Raw genomic sequence first — 21,151 nt, 5'->3', positions numbered from 1 at the left:
TTGCCGGGAGAAAGATCAATAACCTCAGATATGCAGATGACACCACCTTTATGGCAGAAAGTGAAGAAGAACTAAAGAGCCTCTTGATGAAAGTGACAGAGGAGAGTAAAAAAGTTGGCTTAAAGCTCAACATTCATAAAACTAAGATCATGGCATCCAGTCCCACCACTTCATGGGAAATAGATGGGGAAACAGTGGACAGTGTCAGACTTTATTTTTCTGGGCTCCAAAATCACTGCAGATGGTGACTGCAGTCATGAAATTAAAAGACGCTTACTCCTTGGAAGGAAAGTTCTGACCAACCTAGACAGCATATTAAAAAGCAGAGACATTACTTTGCTAACAAAAGTCCATCTAGTCAAGGCTATGGTTTTTCCAGTAGTCATGTATGGATGTGAGAGTTGGACTGTGAAGAAAACTGAGTGCTGAAGAATTGATGCTTTTGAACTGTGGTGTTGGAGAAGACTCTTGAGAGTCGCTTGGGCTGCAAGGAGATCCAATCAGTCCATCCTAAAAGAGATCAGTCCTGGGTGTTCATTGGAAGGACTGATGTTGAAGCTGAAACCCCAATACTTTGGCCACCTGATGCAAAGAGCTGACTCATTGGAAAAGACCCTGATGCTGGGAAAGATTGAGGGCAGGAGGAGAAGGGGACGACAGAGGATGAGATGGCTGGATAGCATCACCGACTCAATGGACATGGGTTTGGGTGAACTCTGGGAGTTGGTGATGGACAGGGAGGCCGGGCGTGCTGCGGTTCATGGGGTTGCAAAGAGTCAGACACAACTGAGTGTCTGAACTGAACTGTCTGTTTAAAGGAATATTATCACATCTATTAGTCAACCTGTCATACAGAGTGTGATCAAATGACTCATACTGGTAATGGACTAGGACTTTATCAGGCTGACAAAACAAGTTGTATGGACAGTTTTGTGCTTGCTTATAATAACACGTTTCTTTTTTTTTTTTCCTGGAAAGATGTATTGTGCACAGAGGGGAAGGGCTCAATCCTTCTTGGCTGCCCCTTTCCTCACGGTGACCAGGACGTTGCTCAGCTCCTCTTTCTTCCTCTTGGCACGGATGTGTGTCCCCACCCTTTACTTGATGAGCTTGAGTGCCCACTTGTCCTTGGAGACCTTGAGCAGCTCCACGTCCTGTCCCTCATAAGGGTTGAAGCCGCACACCTCCCAGATCATGTCCCATATGAACTTGGTGTGTTCAGTGAGGTGCCCACAGCAGCGGCTGTGCCTCGGCTTGCTCACGTTCTCGGCCACAGAGGCCCTTGTTGAGGCCCACAGCCATCTGGTAGTGCAGAGCCATGGCTGTTGTTCTTCAGTGGCTGCCGCAGCAGAAGTTGTAATAATGCTTAACAAATGTATGTGCTAGGCAGAATTTGATCTAAGACTTACTTTCACTGTATCCTTTTAAACAAGGTTATGGGGAAATAGCTAACTCTCATCCATGCTAAACTTAGTTTTTCTTGCCAGTAGAATCACTAAGAGCTGTACATGAAATCATTGTCTTGAATCAGCTGGAAATAATTGGATGTATATTTTTAACAGCATGAACATCTTTCCATTTCCTATAAAACACCTTAAAACACATGTTCTTCCTCCACCTTTTGAAAGGTTCACAGTGATTATCCAGATTCTTTGTCTTCCTGAAGCTTTCCCAGTCCTCTAGCAGATCCTATCTCCTCTCAGTTCCGATAGTATTAAATCTGCATATCACTGCATTTCAAAATTTGTCTTTATGGTTCACTTCATACCACTTGATAGACTAAGTTTCTTAAAAAAAAATTGTTTTTTAAATTTTTTACCTTTTTTACCCTTTCACCTATTTATGTCACCTCCCCCACTCTACCACCACTGGAACCATCAATTCAGTCTTTATGAGGTCAGTTTTTTGGTTTTTAGTTGTTATTGTTGTTTTGTTAGATTCATGATTTAAGACAGAGCATGCAGTATTTGTCTGGCATATCTCACTTGGCATAATGCCTTCAAGGTCCATCATGTTATCACGAATGGCAAGATTTCAATCTTTTTTTATAACTGGATGACATTCCATTATATATATATATATATATTTTCATCTTTTCTTTATCCATACAACTGTTGCTGGACACTGGGGCTGCTTCTGTATTTTAGATATTGGAAATAATGCTGCAGTGCATTTGGGGATACATGTATCTGTTTGAGCTAGTGTTTTTATTTTCTTCAGATAAATACCCAGAAGTAGAATTGCTGTATCATATAGTAGTTCTATTTTTAATTTTTGGAGAAACCTCAATACTGTTTTTAATAGTGGCTGCACAAACTGACATTCCCACCAACAGTGTACAAGTGTTCCCTGTTCTCCACATCCTTGCTAATAACACTTGCTATTTTTTTGGATTTTTGATAACAGTCTTTCTGACATGTTTGAGATAATAACTTTGTGGTTTTGACTTGAATTTCCCAGATCACTAGTGATGCTGACATTCTTTTTTAAACAATTTTTTAAATTTTATTTTTAATTTAAATTTATTTATTTTAATTGGAGGCTAATTACTTTACAATGTTGCATTGGTTTTGCCATACATCAACATGAATCTGCCACGGGTGTACACGTTCCCCATCCTGAACCCCCCTCCCTCCTCCCTCCCTGTACCATCCCTCTGGATCATCCCAGTGCACCAGCCCCAAGCATCCTGTATCCTGCATCAAACCTGGACTGGCGATTCATTTCTTATATGATATTATACATGTTTCAATGCCATTCCCCCAAACCATCCCACCCTCTCCCTCTCCCACAGAGTCCAAAAGACTGTTCTATACATCTGTGTCTCTTTTGCTGTCTCATATACAGGGTTATCATTACCATCTTTCTAAATTCCATATATATACGTTTGTATACTGTATTGGTGTTTTTCTTTCTGGCTTACTTCACTCTGTATAATGGCTCCAGTTTCATCCACCTCATTAGAACTGATTCAAATGTATTCTTTTTAATGGCTGAGTAATACTCCATTGTGTATATGTACCACTGCTTTCTTATCCATTCATCTGCTGATGGACATCTAGGTTGTTTCCATGTCCTGGCTATTATAAACAGTGCTGCGATGAACATTGGGGTACATGTGTCTCTTTCAATTCTGGTTTCCTCAGTGTGTATGTCCAGCAGTGGGATAGCTGGGTCATAAGGCAGTTCTATTTCCAGTTTTTAGAGGAATCTCCACACTGTTCTCCATAGTGGCTGTACTAGTTTGCATTCCCATCAACAGTGTAAGAGGGTTCCCTTTCTCCACACCCTCTCCAGCATTTATTGCTTGTAGACTTTTGGATCACAGCCATTCTGACTGGTGTGAAATGGTACCTCATTGTGGTTTTGATTTGCATTTCTCTGATTATGAGTGATATTGAGCATCTTTTCATATGTTTGTTAGCCATCTGTATGTCTTCTTTGGAGAAATGTCTGTTTAGTTCTTTGGTCCATTTTTTGATTGGGTTGTTTATTTTTCTGGAATTGAGCTGCAGGAGTTGCTTGTATATTTTTGAGATTAGTTGTTTAAACAATTTTTTAAACTGAAATGTTGATTTATGATGATGTGCTAGTTTGAGGTGTATAGCAAAGTAATACATATGTGTGTGTGTGTGTGTATTTCTTTTTTTTTCCCCCATTCTCTTCAATTGTAAGTTATTACAGATATTGAGTATAATTCTCTGTGCTATGCAGTAGGTCCCGTTAGGTTACCTATTTTATAGTAGTAGTATATAGTAGTAGTGTGTATATTTTAATCCAAACTTAATTTATCTCTCCCCTTGCTTTTGGTAACCATAGTTTGTTTTCTAGGTCTGTGAGTCTATTTCTGTTTTGTAAATAAGTTCATTTTGTGTGATATTTTATAGCCCACATATAAGTGATATTATATGGTATTTGTTTTTCTGACTCTCCACTTAGTATAATAATCTCTAGGTCCATGCATGTTGCTGCAAATGGCATTATTTCATTTTTTTATGACTAATACTCTATCGTGTATATATACCATATATTCCTTATCCATTAATCTGTTCATGGACACTTGTTTCCATGTCTTGGCTATTGTAAATAGTGCTGCAATGAATAATGGGGCACATGTATCTTTTCAAATTATGATTTTCTCCAGATATATGCCCAGGAGTGGGATAGCAGATTATATGGTAACTCTCTTTGCTAAATTAATTAAAAAAAAAAAAAACATACACACATTGCATGGCATGCAGGATCCCAGTTCCCCAAAAAGGAATCAAACCTATGCCCACTGCAGTGGACTGCCAGGGAAGTCCCAGTAGCTGTATTTTTAGTTTTTAAAGGAACTTCCATTTTGTTTTTCATAGTGGCTGTATCAATTTACATTCCTACTGACAGTGTAGGAGGGTTCCCTTTCTCCACACCCGCTCCAGCATTTATTGTAGATGTTTTGATGATAGCCATACTGACCCATGTGAGGTGATAGTTCATTGCAGTTTTGATTTGTACTTCTCTAATAACTAGAGAATTATTCTAGTTCTATGCTCTAGAACTAGAAATATGAGCAAACATAAGCATATTTTCATGTACTTTTTGGCCATCTGTACATCTTTGGAGAAATGTCTATTACATTGTTTGCCCGTTTAAAGATCTGGTCATTTGGTTTTTGTATATTAAATTGTATGAGCTGTGTGTATTGTATATTTTGGAGATTAATCTCTTATTGGTCACATCATTTGCAAATATTTTCTCCCAAGCTCTAGGTTCTCTTTTCATTAAAAAAAAAAAAAATTATTTCTTTTGCTATGTTGTTGTTCTTCAGTCACTAAGTCATGTCCACCTCTTTGTGACCCCATGGACTGCAGCACACCAGGCTTCCCTGTCCTTCACTATCTTCCAGAGGTTGCTCAAACTCATGTCCATTGAGTTGCTGATGCTATCCAGGCATCTCATCTTCTGCCATCCCCTTCTCCTCCTGCCTCAATGTTTTCCAAGGTCTTTCAAAGTCTTTCCTAACGATTGGCTCTTTGCATCAGGTGGTCAAAGTATTGGAGCTTCAATTTCAGGATCAGTCCTTCCATTGAATATTCAGGGTTGATTTCTTTTAGGATTGACTGGTTTGATCTCCCTGCACTCCAAGGGACTCTCAAGAGTCTTCTCCAGCACCACAATTTGAAAGCATCAGTTCTTTGGCACTCAGCCTTCTTGACGGTCGAACTCTAACATTCGTACAGGACTACTGGAAAAACCATAGCTTTGATTATTCAGACCTTTGTCAGCAAAAGATTTTAGGCTGAATTAGGTCCCATTTGTTTATTTTTGTTTTTACCTTCATTACTCTGAGAGATGGATCCAAAAGATATTTCTGTGATTTATTTCAAGGAGTAATCTGCCTATGTTTTCGTCTAGGAGCTTTATAGTATCTGGTTTTAAATTTAGGTCTTTAAACCATTTTGACTTTATTTTTGTGCTACAGTGTTCTAATTTCATTTTTTTTTACATGTAACTGTCCAGTATTCCCAGCACCACTTATTGAAGAGTGTCTTTCCTCCATTGTATATTCCTGCCTCTCTTGTCTTAGATTAAGTGGCCATAGGTGTGTGGGTTTATTTCTGGGCTTTCTCTTCCATTCTATTGATCTACATTTCTGTTTTTGCACCAGTACCATACTGTTTTGATGACTAAAGCTTTGCAATATGGTCTGAAGCCAGGGAACCTGATTCCTCCAGCTCCATTTTTCTTTTTCAAGATTGTTTTGGCTATTCAGGGGCTTTTGAGTTTCCATACAGATTAAGGGAAAAAAATTTGTTCTGGTTCTGCCAAAAATGCCATTGATAATTTGCTAGGAATTTCACTAAATCTGTGGATTGCCTTTGATAGTATACTAATTTATAGAATACTGATTATTTCAATCCAGTAACATAGCCTATCTTTCCATTGGTTTCTGTCATCTTCAGTATTTTCATCAACAACTTATAGTTTTTGGAGTACAGGTCTTTTGCCTCATTCAGTTCAGTTCAGTTGCTCAGTCGTGTCTGACTCTTTGCAACCCCATGAATCGCAGCACGCCAGGCCTCCCTGTCCATCACCAACTCCCGGAGTTCACTCAGACTCATGTCCATCGAGTCAGTGATGCCATCCAGCCATCTCATCCTCGGTTGTCCCCTTCTCCTCCTGCCCCCAATCCCTCCCAGCATCAGAGTCTTTTCCAATGAGTCAACTCTTCACATGAGGTGGCCAAAGTACTGGAGTTTCAGCTTTAGCATCATTCCTTCCAAAGAAATCCCAGGGCTGATCTCCTTCAGAATGGACTGGTTGGATCTCCTTGCAGTCCAAGGGACTCTCAAGAGTCTTCTCCAACACCACAGTTCGAAAGCATCAATTCTTCAGTGCTCAGGCTTCTTCACAGTCCAACTCTCACATCCATACATGACTACTGGAAAAACCATAGCCTTGACTAGATGGACCTTAGTCGGCAAAGTAATGTCTCTGCTTTTCAATATGCTATCTAAGTTGGTCATAACTTTTCTTCCAAAGAGTAAGCGTCTTTTAATTTCATGGCTGCAGTCACCATCTGCAGTGATTTTGGAGCCCCCAAAAGTAAAGTCTGACACTGTTTCCACTGTTTCCCCATCTATTTCCCATGAAGTGATGGGACCGGATGCCATAATCTTTGTTTTCTGAATGTTGAGCTTTAAGCCAACTTTTTCACTCTCCTCTTTCACTTTCATCAAGAGGCTTTTTAGTTCCTCTTCACTTTCTGCCATAAGGGTGGTGTCATCTGCATATCTGAGGTTATTGATATTTCTCCCGGCAATCTTGACTCCAGCTTGTGTTTCTTCCAGTCCATTAAGTAGGTTTATTCCTAAGTACTTTATTCTTCTGATGTAGCAGTAAATGTGATTGTTTTCTTAATTAATATTTCTGATCTTTTGTTAATATATAGGATGCAAGAGATTTTTGTAGTATTGATTCTGTATCCTGCAGCTTTAGTGAGTTCATTGATGAGTTCTGGTAGTTTTCTGCTAGAATATTTAAGATTTTCTGTGCATAGTATCATGTCATCTGCAAATAATAGCAGTTTTACTTCTTTTTCAATTTGTATTCCTTTTATTGCTTTTCCTTCTCTGATTGGTAGGAATTCAAAAATTATGTTTAATGTGGCAAGAGTAGGGCAACCTTGTCTTGTTCCTGATCTTAGAGGAAATACTTTTATCTTTTCACTGTTGAGAATGATGTTATCTATGGATTTGTCATGTATCTTCAGTTCAGTTCAGTAGCTCAGTGGTGTCTGACTCTTTGTGACCCCATGAACCACAGCACACCAGGCCTCCCTGTCCATCATCAACTCCCAGAGTTCACCCAAACTCATGTCCATTGAGTCAATGATGCCATCCAACCATCTCATCCTCTGTCATCCCCTTCTTCTCATGCCCTCAATCTTTCCCAGCATCAGGGTCTTTTCCAATGAGTCAGCTCTTTGCATCAGAAGGCCAAAGTATTGGAGTTTCAGCTTCAGCATCAGTCCTTCCAGTGAACAACCAGGACTGATCTCCTTATAGGATGGACTGATTGGATCTCCTTGCAGTCCAAGGGGCTCTCAAGAGTCTTCTCCAACACCACAGTTCAAAAGCATCAATTCTTCAGCACTCAGTTTTCTTCACAGTCCAACTCTCACATCCATACATGACCACTGGAAAAACCATAGCCTAGACTAGACAGACCTTTGCTGACAAAGTAATGGCTCTGCTTTTTAATATGCTATCTAGGTTGGTCATAACTTTCCTTCCAAGGAGTAAGCGTCTTTTAATTTCATGACTGCAGTCACCATCTGCAGTGATTTTGGAGCCCCCCAAAATAAAGTCTGCCACCGTTTCCACTGTTTCCCCATCTATTTGCCATAAAGTGGTGGGACTGGATGCCATGATCTTACTTTTCTGAATGTTGAGCTTTAAGCCAACTTTTTCACTCTCCTCCTTTACTTTCATCAAGAGGCTCTTTAGTTCTTCATTTTCTTCCATAAGGGTGGTGTCATCTGCATATCTGAGGTTATTGGTCTTTCTCCCGGCAATCTTGATTCCAGCTTGTGCTTCTTCCAGCCCAGTATTTCTCATGCTGTATTCTGCATATAAGTTAAATAATCAGGGTGACAATATACAGCCTTGGCATACTCCTTTTCCTATTTGGAACCAGTCTGTTGTTCCATGTCTAGTTCTAACAGTTGATTCCTGACCTGCATATAGGTTTCCCAGGCAGGTCAGGTGGTCTGGTATTCCCATCTCTTTCAGAATTTTCCACAGTTTATGGTGATCCACACTGTCACAAAGACTTTGGCATAGTCAATAAAGCAGAAATAGATGTTTTTCTGGAACTCTCTTGCTTTTTCGATGACCCAGTGGATGTTGGCAATTTGATCTCTGGTTTCTCTGCCTTTACTAAAACCAGCTTGAACACCTGGAAGTTCATGGTTCACATATTGCTGAAGCCTGGCTTGGAGAATTTTGAACATTACTTTACTAGCATGTGAGATGAGTGCAATTGTGCAGCGGTTTTTATATTCTTTGGCATTGCCTTTCTTTGGGAGTGGAATGAAAACAGACCTTTTCCAGTCCTGTGGGCACTGCTGAGTTTTCCAAATGTGCTGGCATATTGAGTGCAGCACTTTCACAGCATCATCTTTCAGGATTTGAAACAGCTCAACTGGAATTCCATCACCTCCACTAGCTTTGTTTGTAGTGATGTTTCCTAAGGCCCACTTGACTTCACATTCCAGGTTGTCTGGCTCTAGGTGAGTGTGAGTGATTCACACCATTGTGATTATCTGGGTTATGAAGATCTTTTTTGTACAGTTTTTCTGTGTATTCTTGCTATCTCTTGTTCATATCTTCTGCTTCTGTTAGGTCCATACCATTTCTGTCCTTTATTGAGCCCATCTTTGCATGAAATGTTCCCTTGGCATCTCCAATTTTCTTGAAGAGATCTCTAGTTTTTCCCATTCTATTGTTTTCCTCCATTTCTTTGCATTGATGACCTTTATTATATTGAGGTAGGTTCCCTGTATTCCTACTTTGTAGAGTTTTTTTTTTTTTTTAATTATAAATGGATGCAAGGAGATCCAACCAGTCCATCCTAAAGGAGATCAGTTCTGGTGTTCTCTGGAAGGACTGATGTTGAAGCTGAAACTCCAATATTTTGGCCACCTGATGCAAAGAGCTGATTCATTTGAAAAGATCCTGATTCTGGGAAAGATTGAGGGCAGGAGAAGGGGATGACAGAGGATGAGATGGTTTGATGGCATCACTGACTTAATGGACATGAGTGTGAGTAAAATCCGGGAGTTGGTGATGGACAGGGAGGCCTGGCATGCTGCAGTCCATGGGGTCACAAAGAGTCAGACACGACTGAACAACTGAACTGAAATGGATGTTGAATTTTATCAAATTTTTTCTGCATTTCTTGAGATGATCATATAGTTTTTATTCTTTAGTTAATATGGTGATTGATTTTTTGACACTGAAGAATCCTTGCATCCCTGGGATAAATCCCACTTGATCATGGTTTGGTCACTAAGTAGTGCCTAACTTTTTACAATCCCATGACTACAGCTTGCCAGGCTCCTCTGTCGTCCACTATCTCCCAGAGTTTGCTCAAACTCATGTCCATTGAGTCAGTGATGCTATGTAACCATTGTATCCTCTGCTGCCCCCTTCTTTTGCCTGCAATCTTCCAGCACCAGGGTCTTTTCCAGTGAGTTGACTTTTCGCATCAGGTGGCCAAAGTATTACTGCTTTCAGCTTCAGTATCAGTGCTTCCAATGAAATGAATATTTAGGATTGAGTGCCTTTAGGATTGATTGGTTTGGTATCCTTGAAGTCCAAGGGACTCTCAAGAGGATTCTTCAGCACCACAATTGGAAAGCATCAATTCTTGTACGCTCAGCCTTCTTGATGGTCGGACTCTCACATCCATACATGACTACTGGAAAAATCATAGCTTTGACTATACAGACCTTTGTCAGGAAAGTGATATCTCTGCTTTTAAATATGCTGTCTAGTTTTGTCACAACTTTCCTTCCAAGGAGCCAGCATCTTTTAATTTAATGGCTGCAGTCGCTATCCACAGTGATTCTGGAGCCCAAGAAACTGTCACTGCTTCCATGTTTTCCCCTTCTCTTTGCCATGAAGTGATGGAACAGATACCATGATCTTAGTCTTTTGAATGCTGAGTTTTAAGCTAGCTTTTTCACTCTTCTTTTTCACTTTCATCAAGAGGATCTTTAATTCCTCTTCACTTTCTGCCATTAGTATGGTATCATCTGCATAACTGAGGTTGATTTATCTCTCAGCCATCTTGATTCCCGCCTGTGATTCATCCAGTCCAGCATTTTGCATGTTGTACTCTACATTTAAGTTACATAAGCAGAGTGACAATATACAGCCTTATCTTACTCCTTTCCCAATTTTGAATCAGTCCATTGTTTCATGTAAGGTTCTAGCTGTTGCTTCTTGACCTGCATACAGGTTTCTCAGGAGACAGGTCAGGTGGTCTGGTATTCCCATCTCTTTCAGAATTTCCCACAGTTTGTTGTAACCACACAGTCAAAGGCTTTCACATAGTCAATGAAGCAGATGTTTTTCTGGAATTCCCTTGCTTTTTCTATGATCCACTGGATATTGGCAATTTGATCTCTGGTTCCTCTACCTTTTTTAAACCCAGATTATACATCTGGAAGTTCTCAGTTCACATACCACTGAAGCCTAGCTGGAATGATTTTGAGCCTAACCTAGCATATGAAATAACTGCAATTGTGTGGTAGTTTGAATATTCTTTGGCATTGCCCTTCTTTAGGATTAGAATGAAAACTGACCTTTTCCAGTTCTGTGGCCACTGCTGTGTTTTCTAAATTTGCTGACAAACTGAGCGCAGCACTTTAACAGCATCATCTTTTAGAATTTTAAATTGCTTAACTGGAATTTCATCACCTTCATTAGCCTTGTTTGTAGTAAGGCTTCCTTAGGCCCACTTGACTTCAGATTCCAGGATATCTGGCTCTAGGTGAGTGACCACACCATCATGGTTATCTGGATCATTAAGACCTTTCTTGTATAGTTCTGTGTATTCTTGCCATGTCTTAATCTTTTCAGCTTCTTTTATGTCCTTATCGTTTTTTTGTCCTTTATCATGCCCTTCCTTGCATGAAATGTTTCTGTGATATTTCCGATCTTTGAAGAGATCTCTAGTCTTTCCCATTCTATTGTTTTCCTGAATTTCTTTGCATTGTTTATTTAAGAAGACCTTTTTATCGCTCCTTGCTATTCTCTGAAATTCTTTATTCAGTTAGTTATATCTTTCCCTTTCTCTCTTGCCTTTTGCTTCTCTTCTTTCCTCTGCTATTTTTAAAGCCTCTTCAGACAACCACTTTGCTTTCTTGCATTTCTTTTTCTTTGAAATGGTTTTGATCCTGACTTCTGTACAATGTTCCGAACCTCTGTCCATAGTTCTTCAGGCAATCTATCAGATCTATTCCCTTGAATCTGTTCACCACCTTCACTGTATAATCATAAGGGATTTGATTTAGGTCATACCTGAATGGCCTAGTGGTTTTCCCTGCTTGCTTTGATTTAAGCCTGAGTTTTACAATTAAGAGCTCATGATCTGAGCTACAGTCAGCTCCAGGTCTTGTTTTTGCTAACTATGTAGAGCTTCTCCATCTTTGGCTGCAAAAATAATATCCAATCTGATTTCGGTATTGACCATCTGGTGATGTCCATGTGTTGAGTTGTTGCTTGTGTTGTTGGGAAAGAGTGTTTGCTATGACCAGTGTGTTCTCTTGGCAAAACTCTTCTTAGTTTTTGCCCTGCTTCATTTTGTACTCCAAGGCCAAATTTTCCTGTTATTCTGTGTATCTCTTGACATCCTACTTTTGCTTTCAAAGGACATTTTTGGGGGGTTGTTAGTTCTAGAAGGTGTTCTAGAAAGTGCTGTAGGTCTTCATAGAACTGGTCAACTTCAGCTTCTTCAGGATCAGTGGTTAGGGCACTGGATTGGGGTTGGATTACCATGATACTGAATGGTTTGCCTTGGAAATGAACTGAGATCATTCTGTCATTTTTGGATTGCACCCAATTACTGCATTTTGGACTCTTGTTGACTGTGAGGGCTACTCCATTCCTTCTAAGGGATTCTTGCCTACAGTAGTAGATATAATAGTCATCTGAATTAAATTTGTCCATTCCCGTCCACTTTAGTTCACTGATTTCAAAGTGATGATATTTTCAATGCCATCTCTTGCTTGACCACATCCAATTTCTCTTGATTGATGGACCTAACATTCCAGGTCCTAATATTGTTCTTTAAAGCACTGGACTTTACTTTCACCAACAGACCCATCCACAATGGAGCCTCATTTCCACTTTGGCTTCAGTTTTTCTGGCACTATTAGTAATTGTCCTCCACACTTCTCCAATAGCATGTTGGACACCTTCCAACCTCGAGGGCTCATCTTCTGGTGTCATGTCTTTTTGCCTTTTCATATTGTCCATGGGGTTCTTCAGTCAAGAATACTGGAGTAGTTTGCCATTCCCTCCTCCAGTGGACCACATTTTGTCAGAACTCTTCACTGTGACTCATCTGTCTTTGGGTGGTCCTGCACTGCATGACTCATAGCTTCACTGAGGTATGCAAGCCCCTTCACCATGTGAAGGCTGTGTCCTTCTAATGTATTGTTGAATATGGTTTGCTCATCCTTTGTCGAGAATTTTTGTGTCTATATTCAGAAGTGGTATTGGCCTGTAATTTTCTTTTTCTTTTTGTTGTATCTTTGTCCAGTTTTGGTGGCCTCATAGAATAAGTTTGGGAGTATTCCTTCCTCTGTAATTCTGGGCAATAGTTTCAGAGGATAGGTGTTACATCTTCTCTATGTTTGATGTAATTCACCTGTGAAGACATCTGCTCTTGAACATTGTTGGGGGTTTTCAAATCAGTTTCAATTTAAGTACTTGTGATTGGTCTGTTCATATTTTCTATTTATTACTGGTTTAGTGTTGGGAGATTGTACCTTTCTAAGAATTTTTCCATTTCTGCTAGGTTGTCTTTTTATTGGCATATAGTTGCTTTTATTGTTGTTCAGTTGCTATGTCATGTCTGACTCTTTGTAACCCCATGAACTGCACCACACTAGTGTTCCCTGTCTTTCACTATCTCCCTGAGTTTGTTGAAACTCATGTCCATTGAGTCAGTCATGCCATCCAACCATCTCATCCTCTGTCGCCCTTCTCTTCTCACCCTCAAACCTCCCCAGCATCAGTCTTTTACAGTGAGTTGGCTGTTTGTATAATGTGGCCAAGGATTTGGAGCTTCAGCTTTAGCATCAGTCTTTCCAATGAATAGTCAGGGTTGATTTCCTTTAGGAGTGACTGGTTGGATCTTGCAGTCCAGAGGACCCTCAAGAGTCTTCTCCAGCACCACAATTGGAAAGCATCGATTCTTCAGTGCTCAGCTTTCTTTATGGCCCACCTCTCACATTCGTATGTGACTACCTGAAAAACCATAGTTTTGACTATACAAACCTTTGTTGGCTAAGTAATATCTCGACTTTTTAATACTCTGTCTAGGTGTGTCACAACTTTTCTTCCAAGGAGCAGAAGTCTGCAGTGATTTTGGAGCCCAAGAAAATAAAATCTGTCACTGTTTCCACTTTTTCCCCCATCTATTTGTCATGAAGTGATGGGACTAGATGCCATGATCTTTGTTTTTTGAATGTTGAGTGTTTTTTTTTTAAACAAATATGAATATTTTTAATGATAAAAGATAAAATTCACAAAGAAGATAGACATCATAAACCATTAGACACCTAAAAACAAAGAAACAAAGATACAGAAAGCAAAAATTGGAAGAAATAGAAAAGAAATACATAATCATATTGAGACATATTAACATTTCTCTGAGAATATATTTCTCTGAGTACAGAAAAAATAAGAACAGGAGCATCTTGAATGATGCCATTAATAATTTAAATATTTATATTTAATTATATTTAATTTATATTAATCTTATATCTCACAGAAAAATATTTAAAATTTTTATCTCATATGTTGTTATTAGATGTCCATAGGATATTTAGAAAAACTGGCATAAAGATAAGTAATACTAAATTTCAAAAAGTAGAATTCCTTCTGTGTGATTCAGTTATATCTATATACATATAATACTTTTGAAATTATTTTCCATAATAGATTATTACAAGATATTGACTATAGTTCCCTGTTTTAGACAGTAAACCTTTGTTGTTTGTTGCCTATCTATTTTTCTTAAATTAGAGATCTAGCATTCTATTCATACTAAGTCAAAAAGTAAAATCAAAATGTCATAAATTTTTTAGTTAGGCAAAAATTCATATTCTATACATATTATACATATTATTTATATATATGTATAGAAAAGCCCCTCTAGTACACTTAATAAAGGCTTGAGAAAGAACATAAAAAGAGATGGAGAGATTGGAAAACATAAATGAAATGGGAACACTGAATATGAACTAGAAAAAGTGAGTGTAGATAAGAGATCCTCATATAGTTCAGTTGTTTTTAAACATGGCTGCTGATTAGAAACATATGGGCATTCTGGCAAAAAAGAAAAAAGCAATACCTGGGCATTTGTATAATTCATAAAATTCCAAGATAATCCTGCTATCTGGATTTTTTAAAGTGATTACAGTTTTTTCTATTAAATGGTAGTTTTGGTGACAGAATTCTATTATTTTTCTGTTGACCAATCATGATACAATGGTATTGAGTAATACATAATCACAATAGTATAAGATGTTTATCAGTTTTCACAATTTATAGCCAGACAAAAACTTAAAGATAATTAACCATTGCAAGCCATAATGGGAGCATGAGTAACCTAACAATATAAAATAATTACATACAATCATGGGAAATAGATGGGGGAAACAGTGGAAACAGTGTCAGACTGTATTTTTGGGGGCTCCAAAATCACTGCAGATGGTGACTGCAGCCATGAAATTAAGACGCTTACTCCTTGGAAGGAAAGTTATGACCAACCTAGATAGTATATTCAAAAGCAGAGACATTACTTTGCCGACTAAGGTCCATCTAGTCAAGGCTATGGTTTTTCCTGTGGTCATGTATGGATGTGAGAGTTGGACTGTGAAGAAGGCTGAGTGCCGAAGAATTGATGCTTTTGAACTGTGGTGTTGGAGAAGATTCTTGAGAGTCCCTTGAACTGCAAGGAGATCCAACCAGTCCATTCTGAAGGAGATCAGCCCTGGGATTTCTTTGGAAGGCATGATGCTAAAGCTGAAACTCCAGTACTTTGGCCACCTCATGCGAAGAGTTGACTCATTGGAAAAGACTCTGATGCTAGGAGGGATTGGGGGCAGGAGAAGGGGACGACCGAGGATGAGATGGCTGGATGGCATCACTGACTCGATGGACATGAGTCTGAGTGAACTCTGGGAGATGGTGATGGACAGGGAGGCCTGGTGTGCTGCGATTCATGGGGTCGCAAAGAGTCAGACACGACTGAGCAACTGAACTGAACTGGGGGGTCAAGCAGAGTGATGTGGTAAGTGAAAGTCATACATGCACACGTTCTCATCTGCTCAGCCAGTTTTGGTTGGTGCATTTAATCCATTTACATTTAAGGTGATTATCAATATGTGTGATCCTATAATCATCTTAATTGTTTGGGGTTTATTTTCTGTAGGTAGGTCTTTTCTTTCTCTTGCTTCTTGCCTAGAGATGTTCCTTTAGCATTTGTTGTAAAGTTGGTTTGGTGGTGCTGTATTCTCTTAATTTTTGCTCGTCTGGAAAGCTTTATTTCTCCATTAAATCTGAAGGAGAATTTTTCTGGGTAGAGTATTCTTAGTTGTAGGTTCTTCCCTTTCATTACTTTAAATATATCATGCCATTCCCTTGTGGCCTGTCAAGTTTCTGTTGAGAAATCAGCTGATAGCCTGATGGGACTTCCCTTGTATGTTATTTGTCATTTTTCCTTTGTTGCTTTTAATATTTTATCTCTTTAATTTTTGTCAGTTTGATTACTGTGTCTTGGTGTGTTCTTCCTTGAGTTTATCCTGCCTGGGACTCTGTGCTTGCTGGACTTGGTTGATTACTTCCTTTTCCATGTTAGGGAAGTTTTCAGCTAGTATGTCTTCAAATATTTTCTCAGGTCCCCTTTCTCTCTCTCTTCTCATGCTGGGACCCCTGTAATATGAAAGTTTGTGCATTTATTGTTGTCCGAGGGGTCTTTTAGGCTGTTTTCATTTCTTTTCATTCCTTTTCCTATGTTTTGTTCTGTGGCAGTGATTTCTACCATTCTGTCCTCCAGGTCATTTATCCATTGTTCTGCCTCAGTTATTCTGCTATTGATTCCGTCTAGTGATTCATCTCTGTTTGTTCTTTGGTTCTTCTAGGTCTTTGGTAAACATTTCTTGCATCTTCTCAATCTTTGTCTCCATTCTTTTTCTGAGATCTGAATCATCTTCACTATCATTCTGAATTCTTTTTCTGAAAGGTTGCCTATCTCTAATTTAATTGTTTCTCTGGGGTTCTATCTTGTCCCTTCAACTGGGACATAACTTTCTGCTTTTTCATGCTGATTAACTTTCTGTAATTTTGTTTGTCACTGTGGGGTTGTGGTTGTTCTTGATTCTTCTGTCTGACATCTGATGGAGGAGGCTAAGAGGCTTGTGTGGGTTTCTCTGGTGGCTCAGCTGGTAAAGAATCCACCTGCAATGAACAAGACCCCGGTTCGATTCCCGGGTCAGGAAGACCCCCTGGAGAAGGGATAGGCTACCCACTCCAGTATTCTTGGGCTTCCCTGGTGGCTGAGACAGTAAAGAATCCACCTGTGATGTGGGAGACTTGGGTTTGATCCCTGGGTTGGGAAAATCCTCTTGAGAAGGGAAAGGTTACCAACTCCAGTATTCTGGCCTGGAGAATTCCATGGTCTACATAGTCCATGGGATAGCAAAGAGTTGGACATGACTGAGTGACTTAAAATATAATGTAAGCTTCCTGATGGAAGGGAGTGGTGATGAGAAACACTGGGTCTTGCTCTGGTGGGCAGGGCCTTGCTCAGTAAAGCTTTAATCCAGTTATCTGCAGATGAGGAGGGTTGTGCTTTCTCTCTGGTAGTTTTTTGGCCTGAGGCGACCCAGCCCTCTGGTCTTCGGGGGCTGTGGTTGGGTTACTGGAGACCTCCAAGAGGGTTTCCACCAAAGGGGACCTTCCCGGACTGCTGTTGTCAGTGCTCCCACCCCTGTGGTGAGCCCCTGCTGACCCAAGCCTCCACGGGGACCCTCCAACACTAGTAAGCTAGTAGTTTTGGTTCAGTCTCTTGTGCAGTCACTGCTCCTTTCCTCTGAGCCTTGGTGTACACAAGGTTTTGTTTGTGCCCTCTAAGACTGGAGTCTGTCTTTCCCAGTCCTGTGGAAGCCTTGTAATCAAATCTGTTGGCCTTCAAGGTCAGAGTCACTGTCTCTTTGTTGCGTCCCCAGGCTGGGAAGCCTGATGTGGGGTTCTGAAACTTCACAACAGTTTGAGAACTTCTTTGGTATTATTGTTCTCCACTTTGGTATTATTTGATCTCCATTTGGTGGGTATTGGATTTGATTTTATTGTGATTGTGCCCCTCCTACTGTCTTGCTGTGGCTTCTACTTTGTCTTTGGACATGAGGTATCTTTTTTTCATCAGTTCCAGCGTCATCCTGTCAATGATTATTCAACAGCTAGTTGTGATTTTGGTGCTCTTGCAGGAGGAAATGAGCCCATGTCCTTTTACTCTGCCATCTTTGAAGGTTGAGTTTTAAGCCAGCTTTTTCACTCTTCCTCTTTCTCCTTCATCAAGAGACTCTTTTAATTCCTCTTTGTTTTCTGCCAAGAGTGATATCATCTGCATATCTGAGATTATTAATATTTCTCCTAGCAATCTTGATTCCAGGTTGTGCTTCATCTAGCCTGGCATTTTGCATGATGTCTTCTGCATATAAATTAAATAAACAGGGTGACACTATACAGCCTTGATTTACTCTTTCCCCAGTTTTGAACCAGTTTCTTATTCCATGTCTGGTTCTAACTGTTGCTTCTTGACCTACATACAGGTTTCTCAGTGGGCAGGTAAGATAGTCTAATATTCCCATCTCTTTCAGAATTTTCCACAGTTTGTTGTGATGCACAGTCAGAGGTTTTAGCATAGTCAATGAAGCAGAGTAGATGTTTTTTCTGGAATTCCCTTTTTCTATGATCCAGCAGATGTTGGCAATTTGATCTCTGGTTTCTCTGCCTTTTCTAAATGCTATTTGTACATCTGGAAATTCTTGATTCATGTACTGCTAAATCCTAGCTTTTGAAGGATTTTAAGCAAAACCTTGCTAGCATGTGAAATAAGTGCAGTTTTGTGGTAGTTTGAACATTCTTTGGCATTGCTCTTCTTTGGGATTAGAATGGAAACTGACCTTTTCCAGTCCAGTGGCCACTGCTGAGTTTTCCAAATTTGCTTGCATAATGAGTGCAGCACTTTAACAGCATCATTTTTTAGGATTAGAAATAGTTCAGCTGGAATTCCATCACCTCCACTAGCTTTGTTTGTACTAATGCTTCCTAAGGCCCACTCAACTTCACATTCCAGGATGTCTGGCTCTTGGATGGATGGCCACACCATCATTGTTATCCTGGTCATTAAGATCTTTTTTGTGTAATTCTTCTATTCTTGCCACCTCTTCTTAATGTCTTCTGTGTCTGTTAGTTCCTTACCATTTGTGTCCTTTATTGTTCTCATCTTTGCATGAAATGTTCCCTTGGTATCTCTAATTTTCTCAGAGATCTCTCTGGTCTTTCCCATTGTATTGTTTTCCTCTATTTCTTTGGATTGTTCACTTAAGGCTTTCTTATCTCTCCTTGCTATTCAGTTGTGTAGATCTTTTTCTTTCTCCTTTGCCCTTTGCTTCTCTTCTTTTTCTCAGGTGTTAGTAAGGCTTCCTCAGACAACCATTTTCCTTCTTGCATTTCTTTTTCTTGGGGACGGTTTCCATCACCACCTCCTGTATAATGATATGAACCTCCGTCCATAGTTCTTCAGGCACTGTCTACCAGATATAGTCCCTTGAACCTTATTTGTCACCTCCACTATATAATCATATGGGATTTGATTTAGGTCATATCTGAATGGCCTAGTGGTTTCTCCCTACTATCTTCAATTTAAGCCCGAAGTTTGCAGTAAGGAGCTGATGATCTGAGCCAGTCAGCTCCAGGTCTTGTTTTTGCTGATTATATAGAGCTTCTCCATCATAATCCATCTGATTTCGGTATTGACCATCTGGTGATGTCCACATGAAAAGTTATCTTGTGTTGTTGGAAAAGAGTGTTTGCTATCACCAGTGCATTCTCTTGGCAAAACTGTGTTAGTCTTTTCCCTGTTTCATTTTGCACTCCACGGCCAAACTTGCCTGTTACTCCAGGTATCTCTTGACTTCCTACTTTTGCATTCCAGTCCCCTATGTTGAAAAAGACATCTTTTTTTTTTTTTTTTTGGTGTTAATTCTAGGAGGTCTTTTACGTCTTCAGAGAATCATTTGACTCCAGCTTCTTCAGCATTAGTTGTTGGGGCATAGATTTGGATAACCATAGTGTTGAATGGTTTGCCTTAGAAACAAACCAAGATCATTCTGTCATTTTTGAGATTGCACCCAAGTACTACATTTTGGACTCTTTGGTTGACTGTGAGGGCTACTCCATTCCTTCTAAGGGATTCTTGCCCATAGTAGTAGATATAATGGTCGTCTAAATTAAATTTGCTCATTCCCATCCATTTTAGTTCACTGATTCCTAAAGCACTGTCTTGCTATCTCTTGCTTGACCACATCCAATTTCCCTTGATTGATGAACCTAACATTCCAGGTTCCTATGCAATACTGTTTTTTTTTTTTTTTACAGCATCAGAGTTTACTTTCATCACCAGACACCCACAACTGGGCTTTATTTCTGCTTTGGCACAATCTCGTCATTCTTTCTAGAGCTGTTTCTCCGCTCTTCCCCAGTAGCATATTGGACACGTACCAACCTAGGGAGCTCATCTTTCAGTGTAGGATCTTTTTGCCTTTTCATATTGTTCGTGGAGTTCTCAAGGCAAGAATACTGGTTTGCCATTCTCTTCTCCAGTGGACCACATCTTGTCAAGCCCTGACTAGCAGGGATATCTGCTTCAGCTGCTCCACATAGCTGGATGACATGCCCGGTGCCCTAGTTGTCCCACTGCTGGTCCTCATTAAGTGTGTAAACCTTCACCAGCCATTCATTGGATGTTGGTCATTGTGCTGTTCTGGTGCTGAGGCAGAAGCCCTGCAGGGGTCGTTGGGAAGGGGGTCCGGCTAAGGCTGGAGTTGATGGTGGATGATGCCCAGGAGCAGAGGGTGCCCCAGCTTTTCTACTGCCGTTGCCCACCCTGGGACCAATCTGCTTGCCCAGGAGCGGAGGGCAGCCTGTGGTTATCCAGGTCATTAAGAACTTCTTTGTACAGTTCTTCTGTGTATTCTTGCCACCTCCTGTTAATCTCTTCTGCTTCTGTTAGGTCCTTGCTGTCTTTTTCTTTATTGTGCCCATCTTTTCATGAAATGTTCCCTGGGTATCTCTAGTGTTTTTGAAGAGATCTCTAGTTTTGCCCGTTCTATTGTTTTCCTCTATTTCTTTGCATTGATCACTGAGAAGGCTTTCTTATCTCTCCTTGCTATTCTTTGGAACTCTGCATTCAGATGGGTATATCTTTCTTTCCCTTTCTCCTTTGCCTTTCAATTCTCTTCTTTTCTTGGGTATTTGTAAGGCCTCCTCAATCACTCTGCCTTGTAATTTCTTTTCTTTGGGATAATTTTGGTCAGCACTTCCTGAATATTATGAACCTCTATCTATAGTTCTTTAGGCACTCTTATCAGATCTAATCCCTTGAATCTGTCACTTCCACTGTATAATCATGGATGTGACTTAGGTCATACCTGAATGGCCTAGTGGTTTTCCCTACTTTCTTCAATTTGAGCCTGAAATTTTCAATAAGGAGCTGATGATCTGAGCCACCCACAGTCAGCTCCAGGTCTTGTTTTTTGCTGACTGTATAGAGTTACTCCATCTTTGGGTGCAAAGAATATAAA

General features: G+C 39.9%; 1 pseudogene; it reads right to left on the bottom strand.

Moving 5' to 3' along the window:
- Nucleotides 1-972: 972 nt before the first annotated feature.
- LOC120871454 lies at nt 973-2,487 on the bottom strand (annotated as a pseudogene).
- Between the last annotated feature and the right edge of the window lie 18,664 nt (nt 2,488-21,151).

This window comes from Oryx dammah, unplaced genomic scaffold, assembly GCF_014754425.2.
Source record: "Oryx dammah isolate SB20612 unplaced genomic scaffold, SCBI_Odam_1.1 HiC_scaffold_1, whole genome shotgun sequence".
Taxonomy (NCBI): Eukaryota; Metazoa; Chordata; class Mammalia; order Artiodactyla; family Bovidae; genus Oryx; species Oryx dammah.
This window is presented reverse-complemented; position numbering and strand designations above follow the sequence as displayed.